This window comes from Peromyscus maniculatus, chromosome 8, assembly GCF_049852395.1.
Source record: "Peromyscus maniculatus bairdii isolate BWxNUB_F1_BW_parent chromosome 8, HU_Pman_BW_mat_3.1, whole genome shotgun sequence".
NCBI classification, from domain to species: domain Eukaryota; kingdom Metazoa; phylum Chordata; class Mammalia; order Rodentia; family Cricetidae; genus Peromyscus; species Peromyscus maniculatus.
The window spans coordinates 69,221,866-69,231,617 of record NC_134859.1 but is presented as its reverse complement, the minus strand read 5'-3'; the positions used below and the strand labels follow the sequence as shown (position 1 = coordinate 69,231,617).

Sequence of the window (9,752 nt, the reverse complement as noted above, 5' to 3'; positions counted from 1 at the left end):
CAAATTATATACAGTCATGACAAAACAATTGAAATTTTTCTACTCTCACAATTTAGTGTATTCTGTTGCAAATGTGTCCAAGAGTCCCTAAAGAGAACATCAAGTCTGACCTTCAGACTTATTCAGAGCAGCTCAGTGGTGGTGCTGTGTGTAATGTAGAGTTGGATCTGACTGGGGAGGTGCTACTGTAATGGCTCTGTCTGTTTTACAGGAAAGAATATCTTCTGGGATGCAGAGGCAATGCTTTGAAAATGAGTATCGTCATTGATCAGGAGATGGACTATGCTGAACTGGTTCTCTCTGCAGGAGAAATCACACTTGGAGAGAAGAATAGGAAGTCAATGAAAGGTCCTCAACTGAGAAAAAGAGAGGTCCAAAATATCTCACAGGCTGTGTGTACTCAGATGAATTCTGGAGGGTGGTGTGGTCAAGGCTCACATTAAGAATTCCAATTACAGCTTGACCAGAGATGGAATAGGGCTAGAATTGGAAAGTTCTTTTCTTAATATTCTTCCACTTCCTCATAAATACCTACAAAACAGGCAGAACAAATGCTATTTTTTAATTTTTGTGAGACCATGGATCCGGGATATCTCTGGTCAGCATGTCCTTACATTAAAATCCAATTTTTATGAGAGAAGTCTGTCATCCTCAATAGAACTGAAAGTGCCTGATGTACTTCAGTTCCTCAAAGCCATGAAGGATGCTGAACTGAGATCAAGTTGAAGACAGTATTTGCATGGATCGTTTGACGCTGAGGAATTAAAACTAGAACAACTTGACACATTTTTAACAAGGAAAAGTTGACCCTGGAGGAGCCATTCTGTCGATGTAACCAACCGTCTTATTAAATAAGAAACACAGAAACAATGTAAAAGAGAAAGCCGAGAGGTCAGAGCTCAGAGCTAAAATCTCACCCTTCCTCCTGCTGTCCCAGCTTCGCGAAAAAGAGACCTACTTCCTGTCTGTTCTTTTTTTTATAGTATGTTGTTCTGCCTTCTCATTGGTTATAAACCCAAACACATGACTGCCTCGTCACTGTCTGAATGTACAGCCCCCTAAGTCTTAAAGGCATATGTCTCCAATGCTGGCTATATCCCTGAACACACAGATATCTATGGGATTAAAGGCGTGTGTCACCACCGCCACACTCTTGCTATGGCTCTAATAGCTCTGACCCCCGGACAACTTTATTTATTAACATACAATCAAAATAATATTTCAGTACAATTAGATTACCACCACACCATTCTATTTCCCTAAATCAAAACATGCAGAGGTTAAAATGTCCCCTAAAGAAAAGATTATAGAGATTCTCCCTAAAACTGTTTCTGCATTTGCAAACACTGACGGGGGATATTTTTTCATTGGTTTAGATGGAAAAAAAAAACCCAGCAAATCGTTGGTTTTGAAGCAGAGAGGAGCGATCTCGTGCATCTAGAGTGTGTAATAGAGAAGTGCATCCAACAGCTGCCTGTCACTCACTTCTGTGAGGAGCAGGAGAAGATAAAGTACACATGCAAATTCATCCCAGTCCACAGACCTGGAGCTGTGTGTTCCTAGGTCTGTGCACTCAGAGTGGAGAGATTCTGCTGTGCTGTGTTCTCTGCAGAGCCCGATTCCTGGTATGTGGAAGACAGCTGTGTGAAGAGGTTTACTGCAGAGGAATGGGTCAAGCTCCAGATGGACACCCCACCAGGTTGAGGAAGAGGGATTAACAATCATTTTACATTTGACTCAGGGTGTTGGAATGCTTTCTGGGATTTGGGCAACATCAAAACTCCTCATGTCAGGGTTTCTCTGTGTGTAGCCCTGGCTCTCCTAAAACTTTTGACCAGACTGGCCTTATACTCACAGAGATCTGCCTCCCTTGCCTCCCAAGTGCTAAGATTAAAGACATGAGACACTACCATTGTTTTTCTTTATATTGCTTTACATTGATAAAACATCATATTTGTAGCAAGCACTCAAATTTTGTATTGATGTCCCATCACTGAATGAATGGTTAAGGGAAGCAAAACTCAGTTTTTGTTTCCCCAATAAAGTGCATGGTTGCCAGGGCCATGGATGGACCACACAGGTGCTATTCCACTGCTCCACACCTCCACTCTTTCTGTTTTTATTTTCTGAGACACTGTCTAACTTCTTCAGACTGCCTTTGAACTTGTAATCTTCCTGCCTGTTGAAGCTGAGTGGCTCAGAATATAATCCTGTGGCACCAAGATGGCTGCATGAGTCCTTTTGGACAAGGGAGTCAGGTAATCTCCATTTTTAAATAAAAACTGCTATTGGAATTTTTAGTTTAAGATTTATTATTTGTTCATTTTTAATTGTGTGTGAGCCCATGTGGGTACAGTGCCCAGAGAGGACAGGGGTATCCAGTGCTCCTGAAGCTGTAGTTACAAAAGCTTGTAACCTGCCTGACATGGATGCTGGGAACCAAACTCAAGTCCTCTGCAGGAGCAGTACCCCCTTAAGCGCTGAGCCCTTTCCAGCCACAACCTGCTATTGGTTTTTTAGACAAGGTGAATCAAAGAGGACCCATGGTGTAATTGTTGGTGAAGCTTGAACTCATCTCTCTCTGATTTATATTATTACTACTACTACTACTTTGAGACTGTGATCCAGGGTCTCACTACCTAGCTCTAGCTGGCATGGAACAGGCTATCATTATGTAGATAAGGGTGGCCTCAAGTTCAAAGAGATCCACTTGCCTCTGCTTCCAAGTGCTGGGAATACATGCATGTGCAACCACACCCAGCAAATTCATCTCTCAGTTCATATTCATCTGTTGTTATTATTTAATGTGTCTGTGTGCACATGCATGCGTGTGCCTGTGTGTGGAGATGGTGGGAACCTTGTTATCATCATTGGAAATGCTGTCCACCACTTTTGAGACATGAGATTCCCATCAGCCTGAAGCTTACTAATTGTGCCAAGCTTTCTGGCTTGAGAGCCTCAGGGATAGTCCTGTCTCTACCTCCGAAGCACTGTGATTACAAGCTTACACTATCACACCCAGTTTTTATTGAGTACCTGGAGTCAAGCTAGATTCTCATGATTGCAATGTACTTTATGGACTGAGTCATCCCTCTCCCAAGATTTTATTTGTGGTTTTGAGACATAGTCTGTAGAGGAATCTTAAAAGTTCTTATTAATAAAATCAAACCCGAGGCCAGTTATCGGGGTCAATGCTGGTAGATCAGAGAGACAGAACAAGCCACAGCTATCTCACCTTGCCAATTCCTCAGCTGGTCCTGTTTCCTCAGACTGGAAGCTGCTGTGTCCTCATCCCAATAGCTCTCAGCTGAACTACTGCTTAAAAGCCTGAATGCTTAGTCAGCCACATGCTTAACCAGCCAAATGCTTAACCAGCCAAATGCCTCTAGTTTCTGGTCCTCACGCCTTATATATCTTTCTGCTTTCTACCACCACTCCCTGGGATTAAAGGCATGTGTCACCATGCTTGGCTGTTTCCAATGTGGCCTTGAACTCACAGAGATCCAGAGGGATTTCTATCTCTGGAATGCTAGGATTAAAGGTGTGAGTGCCACCCTTTTCTAGCCTTTGTATCTAGTGGCTGTCTGTTCTCTGACCCCAGATAAATTTATTAGAGTACACAATATTTTGGGGAACACAATACCACCACAATAGTCCATGTAGTTGAGGCTGACCTTGAACTTCCCATCTTCTTGCCTCTTCCTCCTGAGCGTTGATATCATAGGTGTGGACCCTCACACCCAGTTTACACAGTGCTGAAAATGAAGCAGAGTTCTGCAATCACTCTACCAAAGCTTCAATCTAGCCTTGGATTATTTTAGCTTTTCTATTGGTCTGTGTGTTTGTTTTTAGGATGGTTTCTCTAGCCCACACTAGACTGAATTCATATATGTGCCCAAGCTGGCCTAGAAGTCATAACTGGTATTCCTGTTTCAGGCTCCAAAGCACTGCGATTACAGACAAGAGTTTCCACACTTAGCTCATTTTACATCTTCCCTCTCAGATTTCTATATCTCTTGTTCCTTCTCTTCTCCTTCATTGCAAGAAGTATTTTTTACTTTCTTTTTATTTATTGTGTCTTTCACACCATTCATCTTGATCCCATTCATATCCCTATCCCTTTGTATCTGACCTCTGCCTTTGCAACCACCCCCAATAGGATAAAATAAAATTTAAGAGGCGAAAAAGAAAGAAAAAGGAAAAAATCTCATCATAGAATCTGGAAGCTGTAGTATGACATAGTAAATCATGTAGTAAACCCTTTTATCCATATATCTTTACTTGCATGTGTTCATTACAAAGAGTCCGGCTCAAGGCCTCTGGTTTCTGCTACACTAAGGATACTGGGCCCTCACTGGGATTCCTCTTGGATTCCTGTTGTCCTGTGTCATGGGGATATTGCAGCTTTGGATCTGCAGGACCAGCCCTTTTACATGCTTCAGTAGATCATATACATGGGACAGATGTTGGGGTGGACCAGCTCATAGCCCTGGTTCTGGCCTGGGAAGTTGCAGGGTTGCTCAGCCCGCCAGCTCTGCCATATCTTCTCCACCAGGGTGAGCTCTCCAGCACTGCCCTGGCTAGTTCACCCCTTGCAGCAATGAGCAAGGGGCAGGTCAGAGCTCCTGCTTTCAGGCACTCAGGGTCAGCTCACCTACACCTACACCATCCAGGCCACATCCACTGCATTGCTCAGATGAAGTGCAAGGGCCTGACGGTTGCAGCTGATGAGGGGTAGGGACAGCTCTCACATTCTTATAACCTCATCGCCAACTCTGCTACCAGCCACAGCTGAGGAAGGGGGGCAGGGCATCTTTTTCCACTACAACCTTTTTACAGATGAGGGGTGTGCAAGATCTCTCAGCATCACATTCTCCAGCTGCCTCACCTGCATCCAATCAACAGGGTTATTTCTACTGTGCTGCCCAGGGAAGGTGCAGGGCCCCCTTTCCCATGTGCTGCAGATAGTAAGGGGGAGGGTCAGCTCTGTTGCCCACCTCAGGTGGCAGGAGCAAGGGGAAGAGCAATATGTATTTGTTACAGATTTATTTGTCTCACTTTTTATTTAGGGGTGTGTGTGTGTGTGTGTGTGTGTGTGTGTGTGTGTGTGTGTGTGTGTGTGTTTGTATTTTTTGAGACATTACATCCATTTGTTTGTAATTGAGTCTTTCTCTGTAACTCAGACTGGCATGGAACTTACTATGAAGTTCAGGAGGCTGGCCTTGAATTTCTGACTATCCTCCTGCATCATTTCCCAAGTGCTGGAATTTCCAACACTTTTTCATCTCTTTCTCTTTTCCTTATTCAATAATCTGACCTGGGTTCTAGGAAATGTAGCCTTATGTGTACATTGGAATATGAGTTAAATAAATCTGTTCTCCCCCAACCTTCCTTCATTTGGTGCCACTTAGCAACAAGTGCTCTTTGGGGTGTAAGTTAGGGACTATCACTGGACTCCTGTGAGTTTGTGCCACCCAGTGGCTAGAACTCATCACTGCATCCTGAAAAGCTCAGGGCATTCATGAATAAATGCAACATGGGTATGCCACAACAAAAGCCAGGTGTATATTTCTGCCCAGTGGGAAAATAATTCCTAACAGGCAAAGACAGTACTACTTTAAGTCTCATTTTCTAAATGACTTTAATAGAAGGGGAGAGGGTATATTCTGAAGGTTACAGCCATGGACTCCAGGACTAGATGGTGTTCTGGAGATTTTCAAGGATCTTACTCAGGTCACCCCCGCCTCCGCAGTGTGCTGGAAATCAAGAATAAACAGTGCAGGACATAGGGTCCTCATTTACCTCTAGAAGAATACAACACCCTGCTGAGAGGCCATTGAAGTAGAGGTCTCATGAATCAGGCCTACAGGAATATTAGTAGTTTCTTGTAGGATAACTATGCTTGAGCATGCCTATGTCTAGGACTATGTCAAGAAGAAGTCATAGGTTTTAGAATTTATAGATTCAACTTTACTAGATTGAAAAAGCCTCTCCAGGCTGGTCAGTGGTAGCACACTCAGCGGGCAGAGGCAGTTGGATCTATGTGAGTTTGAGGCCAGCCTGTTCTACAGAGTTCCAGGACAGCCAGGGCTACACAGATAAACCATGTCTTGAACCCAAGCTCCCTGAGCGCAGAGAAAAATAAAAACAAAACAAAAAACAAACAAACAAACAAAAACTCAAAGAAATAAGAGTCTCACTATTTTGACCAGGGGGCCTTAACTCAGTGATCTGCATGCCTCTGCTTCCTGGGTGCTGGGACCAAAAAGTGTTTGTCACCAAGTCCAGACATCCCCTTTCTTCTCTCCTTCTTTTTCTTTTTTTTTGATGTATTTATTTATTACTTTTTTCGTAAGATGGCCCTGGGTTTAAAGGTGCCTGCCACCAAGCCCAAGACCTGAGTTCCATCCTTCTTTGGGACTTACATGGTAGAAACTTGTAATGTCTCTTACAAGTTGTCCTCTGAACTCCACAGCACATTGCATGTTCCCCAACCCTACACAAAATTAAAATTTTAAATATAATTTTTAAAAGATTGAAATTTTGTGTACATATGTCTTTGCCTACATGATATTGTGTGTACCATGTATACGCAGGAATCCCTGGGGACCAGAAGAGTGCCTCAGATACCCTGGAACTGGACTTAGAGATGGTTGTGAGACATCCAGTGGGTGCTGGAACCGAACCCAGGGCCTCTGTGAAAGCAGCAAGCACTGCTCACCACCCTCTAGCTCCTGGTCACTGTCTTATGTGCACTACACTTCTTTTGTTTGTGTGTGTGAGACAAGGTCTCATTTAGCCTGTGCCAGCCTCCAAATAACAATAGCCAAGGATGGGCTAGAACTCCTCATCCTCCTGCCTCCGCTTCTGGAGTACAAGTTCAAGGTCAACTGTAACTCGAATTCTAGTTGCTTGTAATAGTAAAAACCCAGAGCCAGATATCAGAGGAAATGCTGAAAGATCAGAGAGACCAAGGAGCAAGTCACAGCCACCTCTCACTTTGCCAACTCCTCAGCTGAAAGGGGAGATCCAGTTTCTATGAATACTCAGACTGACTGGACTGAGATCCTATCTCCACCCGCCGCATATTTCTTTCTACAGCTCCCTAGAGCTGGGATTAAAGGTGTGAGCCACCAACACTGCCTAGCTCTGTTTCTCATTTAGACTGGTTCAATCTCATATAGCCCAGGGTGGCCTCAAACCTCAAGCAAGCTTCATTTGTTAGAGTACAAACAAAATATCACATTTCTGCTTTTTGTCTAATAAAAAATAATTTATTTAGAACTAATATAAGAATATATACAGACTTTGCTTCTTCACGTAACCATTTGGTATCATAGGGGGCTTTATGATCATGACGCTTTTTGTCTCTTGGGGAACTAGAATTACTTTTTTTGGACTCTGTCCCCTTTTTAGGTAAATCTCTTTCTTTCTTTCTTTGGCTCAGTTTTCTGTCCAGATGAGGAATGTTTACTCCAAGAGGGAGAGTCCTTCCATCTTTCTAACTCACTTCTCTGATCTCTGCTCTGACAAGGAATACTCTCTGCTGTCACAGTCCATTTTCTTGTCTCTACTGGGAGTGAAGTCTTTCTTGGAGGAAGCATGAAGGGATTCATGCTTAGCTGAGGTCCTAGGGTCTTTAGAAGACTGAGACAGATTCTTAGAATTTCCCTGTTCACTCAGAAAATCCTCGGTGCTCTCCTTCTCTGGCAAGGTGCTGTTCTTTCTCTTCTCAGGTCTTTCCATTTCTAGCACTGAGTAATCCCTGTCTTTGGGTCTCTCCTTCTCACTGGACACAGAGACTTTTGAGCATCTTACCTCATGGCTCACTTTTTTGTGAGCGTCTGAATTTTCTCTGACTGCTCACTTTTTTTCTCTGCGTACTTGACAATACATGATGGTTTAGTAGTAATCTAATTTATAATACTAGATGGTTTTCCTACACTGTGTATAGGTTGTGTGGATTTCACAACTTCTTCTTTAGAATTGAAGTCATCTTGATCCCATTCAGATTCAGGAACCTGGATAATTATAACATCTTCAGCAGGGGCTCTGTTATCATTGTTATACTCCTCCATAGTTTTAATGACTATTCTCTTTGGATCTGTATTTTCTTCAGAGTTTCACACAGGACTGCCTCCGTTGAGCTTGCTTGTCCTGGTGTAACCCAGAAACGTAGAGCTGCAGCCTGCAGTCCCAGCTGCTTTCCCCTTGGCCTTTCCCTTGACGTTTTCCAGTTTAATTTTGCTACACATTGACTGCACATCTTCAGAGGGTCCATTCGAAGTAAATTATTTTCTGTACTTCCAATATTTTTCCCAGTTTCTCTGTTGAGTTTGATGTTTTTAGCTGGGGCAGTTGATGATACAAGCATGTCTTTTTCTGGGATCCTTTCTAGTTTTTCAACATCACCTTCCATTTTTGGCTTTGCTGACAGTTCACTAATTCTGCTCCTTATACTTCAGAGATTTTCATGGACTGTAGTGGGTAGCCATTCCAGCTTGGATCTGGAAGCTCCAACCCCCATTGAGACTCTGGCAACTGTCACGCCTACGAGGCGGGGCGAGGGGAGGTGCTGGAAACCTGAGAGCTGGATGGGCAAGCGCTCGCTCTGGGCGCGCGCTCTGCGCCTGGACCCTGGATGGTGGAGATTGATTGTGCAGAGCTCCAGAGAACACCGCTGGATTGCTATACGCCTTCCCCAGACCCCCACGACCTATCCATTCCTTCATTTGTAAGTCATCCACTAAATAAATCTTCCTTTTAACTACGTGGAGTGGCCTTTATAATTTTCCCCAATATCTGGCGCCCACGTGGGTCAAATTCCAAAGGTCTGGGCGGCTCCTGCCCTCAGCCTGTTCCCCGGCTGGCGGGTACCTAAACCCGCCTGCAAAGTTCCATATAACCAGTCCATTCCCGAAAAGGGGAGCAGCTAGTCCGGTCTCAGCTCCCTAGCTTAGCCCCGAGACCAGTGAAAAACCGCTGCGAGTGAGGTATCCGCACCCGGCTCCCGGCCATCCTGCCATCTGCCTCCAGCTGCCGCCAGCCAAGGTCGCCAGCAGGCCCTGCTTTGGAGCTGTACCAGCACCGCCTGCTGGTTGAAAAGCGCTACTACACCCCCCATACCACAGAAAGGTAAGATAAGCAAACCAGCATTTTATTTCAAGTAAAAGTACTTGATAATTTTACATCTTAAAATTGACTAACAAATTTTGAGTAATTCTTGTAATATGGCTGACAACATTACCTCACAAGAATTTAAAAACCTTTTTGCCTGTATGATGAATGACATTCTCCTGGAAATATATGACCTTCCTCAGGCATATTTGGCCTGTACCATTTTGGCATTCATCGTAATAATTCACACAGTGTTCAAACACTGCTTTAATAGTAAGAACAAAGATGAGTCATTATTGGGACTGATACAGGCTTTAAAAGATAGCAATGAAGACTTACAGAAAAAGAATCTCTTTCTGGAATCTGCTTTCAAAGATAGAAATGAAGGCTTACAGAAAAGGATTCTCTTTCTGGAGTCTGCTTTAAAAGATAGCAATGAAGACTTACAGAAAAAGAATCTCTTTCTGGAATCTGCTTTCAAAGATAGCAATGAAGGCTTACAGAAAAAGATTCTCTTTCTGGAATCTGCTTTAAAAGATAGCAATGAAGGCTTACAGAAAAAGAATCTCTTTCTGGAATCTGCCTTCAAAGATAGCAATGAGGGCTTACAGAAAAAGATTCTCTTCCTGGAATCT

At 43.5% G+C, this 9,752-nt stretch overlaps 2 pseudogenes; one reads left to right on the top strand and one right to left on the bottom strand.

Moving 5' to 3' along the window:
• Nucleotides 1-251: 251 nt before the first annotated feature.
• On the top strand, nt 252-1,704 carry LOC102905973 (schlafen family member 2 pseudogene; annotated as a pseudogene).
• A 2,956-nt stretch (nt 1,705-4,660) lies between these two features.
• LOC143266805 (E3 ubiquitin-protein ligase RBBP6 pseudogene) lies at nt 4,661-8,419 on the bottom strand (annotated as a pseudogene).
• Between the last annotated feature and the right edge of the window lie 1,333 nt (nt 8,420-9,752).